At 50.9% G+C, this 12,869-nt stretch overlaps 1 long non-coding RNA gene across 5 annotated transcripts in view; it reads right to left on the reverse strand.

Annotated features, from left to right (window-relative positions):
- Positions 1–12,869, reverse strand: part of LOC136993231 (uncharacterized) — a 67,343-nt gene that overhangs the window by 48,970 nt on the left and 5,504 nt on the right. For 3 of the 5 annotated variants that reach the window (XR_010885450.1, XR_010885448.1, XR_010885449.1), the window contains exons 1-5: positions 11,672–11,756; positions 7,990–8,062; positions 6,303–6,446; positions 4,823–4,897; positions 3,640–3,715 (exon numbers count right to left, since the gene is read on the reverse strand). This is a non-coding gene — a long non-coding RNA (uncharacterized lncRNA). Of the gene's footprint in view, positions 1–3,639; positions 3,716–4,822; positions 4,898–6,302; positions 6,447–7,989; positions 8,063–11,473; positions 11,554–11,671; positions 11,757–12,869 lie in introns of those variants that run through there. The other 2 variants (XR_010885451.1, XR_010885452.1) reach the window with 2 other exon arrangements.

Here is a 12,869-nt window from a genome sequence, read left to right on the forward strand (position 1 = left end):
TGTGGGCAGTGGGTGGACGAAGATATTTGTCCTCATCTTTTCATCTTATGCAGTAGATTTTATGCCTGGAAAAAACAATCAATAGTATGCTTCAAGAGAAATAGAAAGGAATTGCAACCATTAGCTAATCCATGTATATGGATGGTATAAAGACAGCCACACTTTTCAAGTCAAACCCATTGGAGAATATTTTCTTTTGAGGTCTCATTTGCAAGGTGCATCCTTCAACAGAAAGACACTTTTCTGCTTGTCTTAGATGAGTTTTTTTTTTTTTTCTACCCAGCAGACTAATGTTTTTTCCAAAAGGAATGACTATATTTAGGGAGAGGCTTTAAAAAATTTTCACAAATATTTGCTCAGTTGACAGAAGGGAAAAGAAGGAGAGTGAAAGAGATCAGAAAAAAAAAAAGAAAAAAGAACAGGATTTTATCCCATTGTATTTGTGATTTTGGTGACCTTGCTTTCCAAGAGGACCCTGGTAAATGGGAGTGACAACTAATAAAGTTTCTAAAAATGTCAGCTGGCATAGCTCTTTCTTCTATTTTCTGTTAGCTCATCGATTATGATTAGCTTCTCTGTATTCTTAAAATCCAGTTGAGCTTAGCATGCATATATTCTTAAGACACGTGATTTTTAAGAAAAGGGATCTAATAAGGCTGGTGAAGTTAAAAAATAGATGTCCTACAAAATGTTAGGCAAAAAGGGAAATTTAACTTCTACACTCATGACATGAAAAAAGCTCTAGTCAGAATATGCCTATATTACATCTTCATTAAAAGTAAAAATGGAAAGCAAAAATGCTTTTTCAACTTTCCTTACTAATGCATAAGAGTCAATTCAGTTTAGTTACAGGGAGGTTTACTGAATTTAATTAGTGAGACAGGAATTAAGTCCCTGAGACATAACTTTACACTGAGAGAAAGGTAGATCAGTGCGAGAGAGAGAAGCCATAGTCTCTAAAACAGTTCTTCTTTCCAGAGCCATAGGTTTGACTGCAGAGCGAGGGTGAATCGATCCCCGTTTCTAATGAACGTATCCCTGCCAGCTCTCCAAGAATATTTGATATTAAAAGATTAAGAATATAAATTTCTGCAAAGAGTATATAGTTACTTCTTCAGGCTTATGTCAGGTTTCCAAAAAATCAGGCATATAAACTGAAACAGCAGCATATATGGATATATTATAAAATACTGCCAGTCTACCACCTACCCTGCTTTGTCAATACAGTGACTCATGATGATAAACTAAGAGCTGCTGGAAAAAACACATATTACAGTGTTTGTTGTGGTATTTTCCTTGTTTCTTTTTTATCATTTAATAAACAAAAGGAACAGCTCTCATGTGCAATGAACATGCAAAAGGTTATTTATTTTGCAAGACTGGTTGAGAAAACTTAATTTCATCTACTCTCATCTGACATTGGAACGGACACTCATCAATTGTACAGAAAAAAAAAGACACAAGAAGCCCAATAAGTCTGTGGGACCTACAGAAAATGAAAGTATCAGCCCAAACGACTGAATTCTGAGCAGTAGTTCCAAAACAGCTAAATATTTTGATAGCTTTATATTTTGACCAGCATACTAACAACATTTGAAGACATCTTTTTTCTATGGACCTCACCAAAAGAAACAAAAGTCAACAACAGTTTTTCCAGGAATTTCAGTGAGCTTTTGGATGAGGCCTCATGTAATTCTGCTGTGCGGGTATATTCAAAACTCACAGGTATCAGGTCTTATAACAATGTCAAATAAACCAGAAACCAAATTGGTAACTGTGAATTCATTAGCATGATAACTGAATTACTCCTTTAGAAGTAAATGGTTGTCCACCTACCTGACTCCCTTTACCTTGTGTCCTGGGCTCTTCTCTGGACGATGGTACTTTTGTGCCTGCCAGTATTTAGGCAAATGAACTGTTTGTTACACAAAGTAGGACAATCTTAAAAACATGCAGTTAGACTCTTCACAGGAACTAAGAAACAAATTAAGTTGATTGACAAAGTCATAGTGCGTAAGAAAACACACAGAAGTATGACATGCTGCATATCTCAAGTTTATTCTCTAGTTCTGGCCTTTCAGGGAAAGAGTAACTAGCTCACCAGCATGACTTTAACTGGAAAAAGGTCATATTTAGTTATCCTCCAAAACCTTAAATGTCTTCTTCAAGGCACAATAAAGCACAAACTGATTCCAGATTTTAAAACATGGAATTCAGACAAACAGAAATTACGTTGAAGCATACTCTGAAGAATGAAATATGAAATTGTACTTAGCTATTTTGAATAATTAAGTACCGTTCATAAAACCTGAGCATCATCTGGGTGGCATAAAAACTTTCTGATCAATTAAATTAAATCGAATCTGATGTCAAGTAACATATGGGTACAGGGTAAACTCCATTTTGATCCGCTGCAGAGCGATGGAAAGTTTAACAGTAGGATTATTTCCAAACAGTACAGCTGGGCAATATCTTTGAATCTTTAGCTTGAAGTCTTGAACTTGCACAGCTTTCATACGGCTCATTAGATGCACCCACAAGAAAGTGTTCATTTTGGAAACTGCATCACAGTTCACAAATAAGGGTCTTCAACAGTAAATGATTAGGAACAATTTGTATCACTCCACATACTAACTAAATGCCTTTTAGATATTCTAAAATCAACAGGGGAGAACATCAAGTACACTAAACAAGCGATCCATGAAGAATAAGTCCTGTAGATGAGGGACATGAAGGTGAAATGCAAAGAACTCATCTAACAGTACAGAGTGAAGTACAGCATAACCAGATAAAATTAGTTTTGTCTTGGCATGCATGTGAAGGCCTGACCTAAACACACTTACAAATATGTTTTCAGAACTGTTTGCCGCTTCCTGTAAGCTCTCACTGGCTTCTTTCACAAAAATGAACTACCACGCAAAATCTCAAGCAGCACAATGCAACGCTGAGCTGAAACCCTTCTGATTTGCTTTTAGTTTAGAAAATAGAGAGGAGTATTCAGAGGAAGATGCAAGATTGCTGCCCTCTCCTGCCATAAGCAAGACCCAGCATAAATGGATAAGCCACTTTGAAGAAGAGAGGAAGCTTGACCAGGGAAAAATGCTGTAATAACAAACGTAGCTTATTTGAACAGGCTTTCAAGCTACAAGAAACAAAACATAGTTCAGCAGAGGCAGAGAGACATTCGGTGCTTAACAACATCATTAGCTGATTTTTTTCAGGGGTTTCTTTTTTCTCTGGTCACTTCTTAATTTTCAGTTCATCTTCCAGCATCACAAGGAATCACATGAAATCTTACAACAGAAAAGCCGAGGTTTTATTTTGGAACCTTCTTTTAATATTATGGCATGTATGCCAGGTTTTTGGACCACCTCTGCTGTTAACCTATCTGCTTCTCTGGTTCACCCATATACTAACCCCTACTTAGGTAACTGCTCACATTACTAGCCTAAATAAATGTATTTTTGAGGGAGAGCACTACTTTTGCTGTAACACTGTAAGACCTGGAATGGGTTCTCAGTGATAAAGCTAGGCCATGATAGTTAAGTGTGCTATTCCATTGCACTGTTTTCCTAAGGATAGGTACTGTTCCCTCCATCAAAAATTAAAATATGAGCAAGTAATTGAAGAAATATCCACCTTTCTTATTAAATGTTCTACAAGTTTCTCACTATTTGACAGCTCTGACAAAATAATCATAGTAGATCTGTGGACGCTGCAAAAAAAAAAAAAAAAAAATTAAATCAACCTGTGTGACACATTCATGCCTGGCAGATGTTTGCTGAATTAACTATACTCATTCATATCATATCATCATATCAACATTCCTAGGTTTCTTTATTCCCTTACTAATGGAAAAATTGTTTCTTTGTAACAAAATTCTCACCAAATTATTAGCCCTAGATTGTTCTACATTTATGGCTACATACCATAATCTATTTTCTTCCCAGTTTTTTAACATATTCTAAAAGATGCATTATCTTTATCATCAGTAGGATTTCTGACAGACATCTTTTATGGTTCTCGAGTTTAATACACTATTTTCAATCATCTCCAATCATCAGACCAAAATAAATGACAGCCTGTGTAACCAGCCCCATTTTGCTTTATGGAAGTACGTTTACATTAATTTGAAGGCTATTCAGTGGCCTGATTACTAGAGCATGAATTACTAAATTTGGCATCAACAGTCTGGCTTGTACAGAGCAACTGCATTTAGATGGCAGGCAATAAACCAAAGATAAGGATTCATACTGCAGGCTGCCTTCAAATCAACTTTTCAATTAAATAAGTGCAATTTTTTTCTGAACAATGACCACAGGATTTAACTCATTTGTACGCTCTTAAAGAACTTTCTTCAGAAACTGCATTAGTATTTTGACACACTAGTTTGGAATGGTGAAGTTTCTGGTTCACATATATTATATTTATTTTCATTTGTTTCAAGATTTTGTCTCAACTTCAGGGTTAGTGATACTTCAGAACACCATCTCTTCCTGTGTAATTTTTGTTAACAGAACGATAGTTTAATTTAAAGCAACTAAAGTATTGAACTTTGAAAAACAATTACTAAATTTTATTAACAGTATATTTGCAGTGATTTCTGTTTCTTTTCATTAAGTTTATTCAATCAAATTAACTAGGCGGATGTGTCGTCTTCTTCCTGCTGAGTCACATAAGACACCTTTGAAATGGCATAAGGAGAACAATTAATTTAATAAATTCTAATAATGGAATTCATTTTATTAAGGAAAGACCTTTACAGTACCCTGTTCTGCATTGCATCCTAGTTCTCTTCTGTTTTGTCACTTCCATTCCTTACCTCTTTGCTGGCTCTGTCTGCTTGAACTAATGTTCCATTCAGACACGGCTCTACATAGTGAAGTTCTTCATTATACTGTAGAGAGAAATTAAAAATATAATGAAAATTTTCATTAAAAGCTTTGAAATTGTATGATTTAGAGCTACAGTGAAACATGCACATAAAGCAAAAACAATAGGATTCGATTCATTTTTAAAAATTGGCCAGAGTATTTTTTCTTTTACATGATTCTTAATGTTTCAGAAGGTCAATGCTACTTTGAAAAAGCAACATTCAATTGAATGGATGCCAGCAGGCAGGTGGGGTTAATGGGTACTGTATACACTAGCTGGCAAAAATATCCTTCAAGTTGACAGCTGGACAGTATTAGGAATTTGGGTTTGATGCATCACAGTCACAACTCCCATTTCTTTGCTATATTTAAAAAAAAAGCACTAACAAATATTTGAGGCAATGGCTAACATATTTTGGGAGGTTGAGAGCGGAACAACTACACCAAAGAGTCTGCGAGCTTGAATCACTCCTGGAAATGTCTGACAAGAGTCAGAACTGCAGTCAAACAAAGCAGCTCATTAGACAAGAAGTCATGAAGCTGTGGCACATCTTTAAAGTACTCTCCGGTTATCCTGCAGGGCTTAAGGAACTCAGAGAGCCAAGTCCCACCGTCAGAAGCACTTAAAGAACCTGCATTTCACCTCCAGTGAGTAGATCTTACGGACTCATGGATGCTTAAATCACTTCTGAAAATGGGACTTGATTGTTTACATCTTTTAAATCTTTCAACACAGGACAGATTCATAGATAAGTGCCTTCAAAAAAGTCTGCCTTAGTATTACAGATTCAGTTTTACATTAGTTCCTCTTTTTATTTGTTTGATCTACCTAAAAGTTATCGCAGGTTAAAGCACGAGGCCTTTGCATCTAGGCCCTGTCTGGTTTCACCCTTTCGCAGGCGCTAAGGGAGCTGGAACAGCCGCAGCAGACGGTGCAAGAAGACGCCTCGCCTCCTTCCTTCGCGAAGCAGAAAACAGGGCGAAGCAGCAGCTCAGCAGCAGCTCTCGCAGCCCTGCAGCAGGCTTTTGCACCATCCGCTGGCCCTTGCAGGATGATGCCCGCACGGGACGCCCCGGCACCGCCGAGGTCGGGCTCTGCGCGGCTGGGGCCGCAGGAGTCGCGGCCAGAAGCAGCACCGCTTTCCCCGGCGAGAGCCCCTGCCCTGGCGAAGGGCAGCCCAGAGACGCGCGGAGCGGCCACGAGCGCCTGCGCCACCTCCCCGGCACCTGCCGCCCTCCCTCCCGCTTCCAGCTTTTCCAGCCCTTCGGGTCGTCTCTCTCCCCGCAGCGGTTTTGCTCCGGGCTGCTGCTGCTGCTGCTGCTGCTGCTGCTGGCAGACAACGGCCCCGCGGGCAGCAGCCCAACGCGGGGGGCACCACGCTCCGCACCCCGGCGCCTCGATCACGGCGCCGGCGCTAATTAACTCACCAGTAGTAGATCCTGATCAGCGCTGAGGGCCACAGCAGGAAGGAGGCCACGAAGGCCAGGAGGGGGATGGCCAGGGTGCCCCCGGCTATCGCGAACATGTTGAGCACGTCGAGGTCCATGGCGCTGCCCGGGGCCCGGCCCCACCTGTGCACACGTCGGGAAGGATCGGAGGTCAGACGCGGGCTCTCTCCCGCCTCGCACGCGCACGCGCCCTTTCGCAGCTGCTTTCGCAAAGGCTCCGCGTCGCTTTTGGCAGCGGTGGATGCGTCGCCAGCGGCCTCCCCTCGCCCGGCCCCAATCCCAAGCCCCCGGCACACGACGACCGACCTCGAATCCGCCGCTCGAGCCCAGCGCCGGCTCGCTGCTGCCGGCCCCGGGCGCCCGCTCGTCACCGCTCCGGGAAGGGCCGCGGGGAACACGGAGCGAGAAGCCCGGCAGAGCCGTCTTTGGCTGCGAGCCCTTATCCGAGGGCCGGTCGCCCCCAGCCCCAGCCCGCGCTGGCCCCTCCCAGGCCTCACGCCTGCGCTGCAGGGCTTCTGCTGCTGTCGGAGCACGCGCGTCCCGGCTCAGCTCCCCGGCGTCCTTCGCACGAAGCCTCCTAACGCTATCGCACGCGCAAGGACGGCTCGCAGCGCTCTGCAAGCGCCGGCTTCCCCGCAGCGCCCCGCTCACGGCTAAACTCCCCCGGCCCCGGAGAGCAGGGACGCGCTTCCTTCATCAAGAGACCAAACCCCGTCACACACACGTATCCTTCAATTCCCGACGTGAACCAACTTACGCCGCACCCGTTTCCTCAGCGCTAACTCTTCTCTCAAACCCATTCACAGAACGAAACATCTCCAGCGCCTGGGCTCCCACCACCCCTCTCTCCCCCCGACATCACCACCAAACTTCTCAACATCAATACAGGCAGACCTGCTCCTGCCGCATCGGAGCCATCCTAACAGATGACGCTGTGAAGCAGAAACCAAATCACCACAGACCCTGCTCATATCCTGTCCCAGCCTGATGCTCTAATACTGGATCATATTAAAACACACACATTATATATGACCAAGATGGAAAGTTTACAGCAACTCTAAAGCTACAGGAAAAACCAACAACTAGGTTTTCCCTCTCTCGCCAGGGAAAAAAAGAATAATTGGAATCTGAGGAACATTGTAAATGCTCACACTAGACACCTCCTTAAGAAAACCAAATATCATTTACTTCTTTCAGCCTCAAAAACATACTACGATTTCTTTAATTAACATTCTGGAGAAAGATCTTCCTTCTCTGTGCAGGTTGTTCATAAACAAATAATTGGTGCAACAAATAAACCTCGTATTCGAAAGCAGGCTTGCACGGCACAGTACCGTACCTGAGAGCACTTCTGCTTTTTGCTGTCTCTCTAAAATGAGTAAAAAATAATCACAGAAAATAGACATCAACATTTTGGACCTGTAACAAAAGGAAGGTTGTATCCAGGACAAAATAGGGGAAAAACACACACCCTCTCCCCTCACCCCCCCACTTCTTTCTAAAAGTTTCCATGAGTTTTTGGATCATCTTGTCTCTGTCAGTGCCCAGTCAGTCCAAAGGCAAAGCCCTGAATTCGCCTTCTCCTTTAAGCAAAGAGGGATAGCTCTGCCTCCTTCACTTGGAAACTAAAGCAGCAAGGAGAAAGCCTTTCAGAAGCACAGCTCACCTCGCCGAGATCCCTCTTCCTCTCGGTGCGGGTCCTGCTCGCTATGGGCAGCAATGGTGCTCTGAAAAAATCACTGGAACAGAAAAAAGGCAAAATTAAACTCCTGCTTTTTCTCCTTTCACGTGCTATAGCCGAGAGAGACGACAAGTTGGGGATATTTAAGCCACCACCAGCTTCCCTTCAAGACACATCACATTTACCCTCTGACCAACCCTTCCCCTATTTACAGTCATTTAGGCAATAAAGCAAAATTAGGGCGCTTCTTCCAAGTAGGAACAAAGTGCAAGCTGACATCCCAGACAAAGTGAAAGCAAGCCGAGCACACAAAAGCTCTCCAAGGAGATAGCACTCATCCACTTAAAATGCACCATGTCCTCATGCCCGTGCCTCAGGAAAATTCGCACCAGGGGCTGAACTGAAACAAGGGAGCAGGAGCCAAGGAAATGGGGATCAGAATTGTGCTTAAAATGATTACAGTTATTAAAAAAGCGTGTTAACTAAGCTCCTTCCCATTCCCTTCCTGTCTGCCTTAAATTCCTTTCTCCAGAGATGGTCAGTGCTCCAAAGCCCTCATATAAATTGGGCTGCAATGTGGCGCAGTCCCACGAAATTACTACAGAGCCAGAAAGACGCTGGGCTGAATCTGGTAGCGGCTTTGGTCCAGCTGAAGAAAGCCGTGGGAGGATCAGGGCACCCCGCTGCAGGCGCGCCGGGGCTGGCAAAGCCTGACGGGCTCTTGGAGAGGCAGGCGGCGATGCCACCGCTGCCGGGAACTCCTGCGCACTGCCTCCGCACCGTCTCGCGGGGCCTGGCCGCTCTCGCGCACCGCGTGCTGCCCGGGGGCTGCGCGCCCGCCCAGCCCGGCACCCCCGGAGCGCCCCGGCCCTGCGGGGATGCTGCGCGCCGCGGGGATGCTGCGCGCCGTGGGGATGCTGCACGCCATGGGGATGCTGTCTGCCCCAGGGATGCTGTGCGCCGTGGGGATGCTGTATATTGCAGGGATGCTGCACGTGCCGGGGAAGCTGCCTGCCCTGGGGATGTTGCACACCCCGGGGATGCTGCCTGCCCTGGGGATGCTGTATGTTGCAGGGATGCTGCACGCCCCGGGGATGCTGCGCGGGCGCTGGCGAGCAGGGCGGCAGAGCGCAGGCGCTCCAGCTGCCACGCTGCTGCACCCGCTTTCTGCTTCCGCGGAGCACCTCCGCCGATTCCCATGGTTACCCCCGGCTTGCGCTGTCGCCTCCACCGTCTCCCGCCCCCGGCAGACGCGGCGCCGTGCAGGGGGTGCAGCAGAGCGGGGACGGGCGCGAGCGGCGTCCGCCAAGGGCCAGGCACGGCCGCTTGCTGAGAACGAGAGACACCCTGCACTTGCAAATAAAAGCAAGCAGCAGCTCCTTGGGCGCAGCCACGAGGCTTCAGCTCACAACTCGTTAATCAGCTGAAGGCGCTCGGTCACCCGGAGACGTTTGCGTGGCAGGAGCGAAAGGCGCTACACAAAGCCAGCGTATCGCTGCTGCTTTCCCCAAAGGTTCCCGAAGCACCTCATAAATTAAACCTTTCCGAAGAAAGGAGCTCCCGCAAGGCTTCACCCGGCCAGCTCTCCCCCTTCTCCCCCGCCACAAAACGCAGCGGGCGGCGCGTCACACGCAGCCGACGGGGAGCCAAGAGCAGCGGGCTGCCGGGGGACGGCGAGGGGACGACGGCGCCGCGCCGGCCAAGGGGACAGCGCTGCCGCCTCGGCCGGGCTGCACCGCGCCGGGGTTTCTTCTCTTGCGAGCTCAGTCGCACCAGAGAAGCCGGAGCAGACGCAGGGCTGAGCTCAGGTGCACACACCGAGTTTTTGCAAGCCCCCACACAACACACCGCAGCAGCAGCAGCAGCAGCAGCAGCAGCACACGACACAGCGTAAGGAACCACAAACACTGCATTTATCTCAAAAAAAAGAAAACCACCAACAAAACCCCACCACGAACACTGCAACAGGCTCAGACTGTTCCCCAGGCAGAAGGCGAGGCTTTCCCGAGCGGCGGCCTTTCTCGCTCCGCACGCCACGGGGACCGGTGCGCAGCGGCAGAGCCACCGGCCGCCGGCGGAGCGAGCGGGGGGCTCGGGGGCGCCGGCGGCGAGCGGCCAGCCCGCGCGCCCTGCCGCTCTCTGCAGCGCCCGAAAGGCCTTTTCCTAACGCAGAAATCACGTCCGCGTGCTCCTTAAACAGACACGGCAAAACGCAAGTGTCAAGGTTACCGGCCGGCACCGAGTCCCTGAAATCCAAGGTGACTTCCCTACGCTCCCCTTTCCCTCTCCTTCCCCGGGGCTGGAGCAGGCAGTTTCCGACTAACAGGCCAACAGATTTGGAAAGTCGGAAGAGGGAAAAGTGGAGAAGCACACCTAAGCACACGTCAGCTTTTTTGAAGAGTTTACCAAGCAGAAACATCAACCAGTTTTAAGATCCCCCTGCAGAAACAGCAGCCTTTGATGGGCCTCAGCAGCAGAGCCGCAGCGATCCCAGAAACCCCGACTCGCACCGCGAACAACACAAGGAAAAACACACAAGTAACCCGTTTCTCACGTGAGCTCCCCCTCCTCAGAAGCGCCAGCACCCACAGAAATAATCTCCACGCTAACGGATGACACAACCGGCGCTGCCATTTCTCCGAGGCGTGCTTTGCAGTGGGATCTTTTAGGTGCCACTTACAGGATAGTTATCAATTAAAATCTGTCCATATTTAAAGGCGTTTGTCCAGCAGCCAGTCAGCTACCAGCCTTAACGCAGCCTCCGGAGGGCTGGCAGCAGGAAACGGGCCCTTTCGCCTCTATTTATTTAGGGACGGCAGAAACGAGATCCCGACTCCTGGAGCGCCGCTTCCCAAAACGCGCATCTCTGCCCCGCTCGCGGTCGTGCACCGCGGCTCACAGACGCGAGCCTGGCGCCGGCCCCCGGCCCAGCGGTGCCCCCGCGGCGCGGGCAGCACAAGGACGAGCCGGTGCTGCCGCTCGCCAGCCGGCCTGGCCCCAGCGCAGCGCAAAAGCGCAGCCGGCGCAGGCTGCGGCGCCAGCGACAGATGCTGCCTTAAAAACTCCTAACGCGCCCTCGCCTCTCCCAGCGCGCTCCCCGTCCCTGCGCGCAGGCACAGCCGGGAGCACGGACCACACATCCGATGTCACGAGGGCGTCGGGGCTCAGCACCCCCGCACAGCTCCACGGGCGGCAAAGCACTGGCGAGGGCTGCGGTGCAGGGTGCCGGCCACCCGCTGCCGCAGCCATCGCGGCGCGCTCAGGCCTGGCCCCCCTCGGGCGCCCTCGCTGTGCACGCAGGCACCCCGGGGCCCAGCGGCTCCGCAGCGCCCTGCAGGAGGCCGCTGCACCGGGATGCCGGGGACCCCCAAGTAACAGCAGCGCCCAGCAGCAGCGCCGCTCCGCTCCCCTCTGCTCGGCTCCCCTCCCCCCCCTCCTTTCTTGGAAATTTAATGCAAAATAATTATACCTGTTTTTAATTTCTTCCCAATTTCCCCTTGCATTCCAGGGAGGCCTTTCCCCCCCGCCGCCCGGAGCGGGTCACGCGCGCCCCCGCCCCCCCCCGCGTGGGCCCCGCCCGGGCCCCGGGGGCCGCCCGGCCCCGCCGCCCCCGCCCGCGCCCCCCAGCCCCGGCCCCGGCCCCGCCGCCGCCGCCGCCGCCGCTCACCGAGCCGCTCCGGGTAGCGCCGGGCAGCGCCGCCCCGGTGCCGAGCGAGGCGCCGCTGCGCCGCCCTCCGCCCCGCTGCCGGGCGGGGTCCGCGGGGGCGCAGCCGAGCGCGCGGCCTGCGCGGGGGCGAGGGGGGCTGCGCCGGGGCTGCGGGAGGGATGCGGGGGGCTGCGAGGGGGGATGGAGGGGATACAGCGGGGGTGCAAGGGGGGGTGCAAGGGGGGATGGAGGGGATACAGCACGGGTGCAAGGGGGGGTGCAAGGAGGGATGGAGGGGATACAGCGGGGGTGCAAGGGGGGGTGCAAGGAAGGATGGAGGGGATACAGCACGGGTGCAAGGGGGGTGCAACGGGGGATGCAAGAGGGACACAATGGGGCTGCAACGGGGGGGGGGGAGATACGATGGGCCTGCAAGGGGGGTTAGGATGGGGCTGCAGGGAGGGATGCAAGGGGATACAATAGGGGTGCGCCAGGGATGCAAGGAGAGATGCAAGAGGATACGACGGGGTGCAAGGGGGTTACACCGGGGATGTAAGGGGGGGTGTGTGTGTGAGGTGGCTGCAGTGGGGATACAACAGGAGTAGAAGGGGGGGATGCAGGAGAGAGGCAACAGGGATGCACGACGGATACAATGGGAGATGCAGTGCAGCTGCAACAGCAGCACAACCAGGGTGCGGGGGGATGCAGCAGGGGATATCCAAGGGGATGGGGCACAGCTGCAATGTGACTGCAACAGAGGTGCAAGGAGGGGTGCAAGGGACGTGCAAAAGGGGTGCAAGGGGGCTGCGAGGGGGGATGGAGGGGAAACAGCGGGGGTGCAAGGGGGGATGCAAGGAGGGATGGAGGGGATACAGCGGGGGTGCAAGGGGGGAGGCAAGGGGGGATGGAGGGGATACAGCGGGGGTGCAAGGGGGGGTGCAAGGGGGGATGGAGGGGATACAGCACGGGTGCAAGGGGGGGTGCAAGGGGGGATGGAGGGGATACAGCGGGGGTGCAAGGAAGGATACAAGGGGGGATGGAGGGGATACAGCACAGGTGCAAGGGGGGATGCAAGGGGGGATGGAGGGGATACAGCGGGGGTGCAAGGGGGGATGCAAGGAGGGATGGAGGGGATACAGCGGGGGTGCAAGGAGGGATGCAAGAGGGATACAATGGGGCTGCAACGGGAGCAGGGGGAGATACGATGGGCCTGCAAGGG

Source organism: Apteryx mantelli, chromosome 12, assembly GCF_036417845.1.
Source record: "Apteryx mantelli isolate bAptMan1 chromosome 12, bAptMan1.hap1, whole genome shotgun sequence".
Lineage (NCBI taxonomy): Eukaryota > Metazoa > Chordata > Aves > Apterygiformes > Apterygidae > Apteryx > Apteryx mantelli.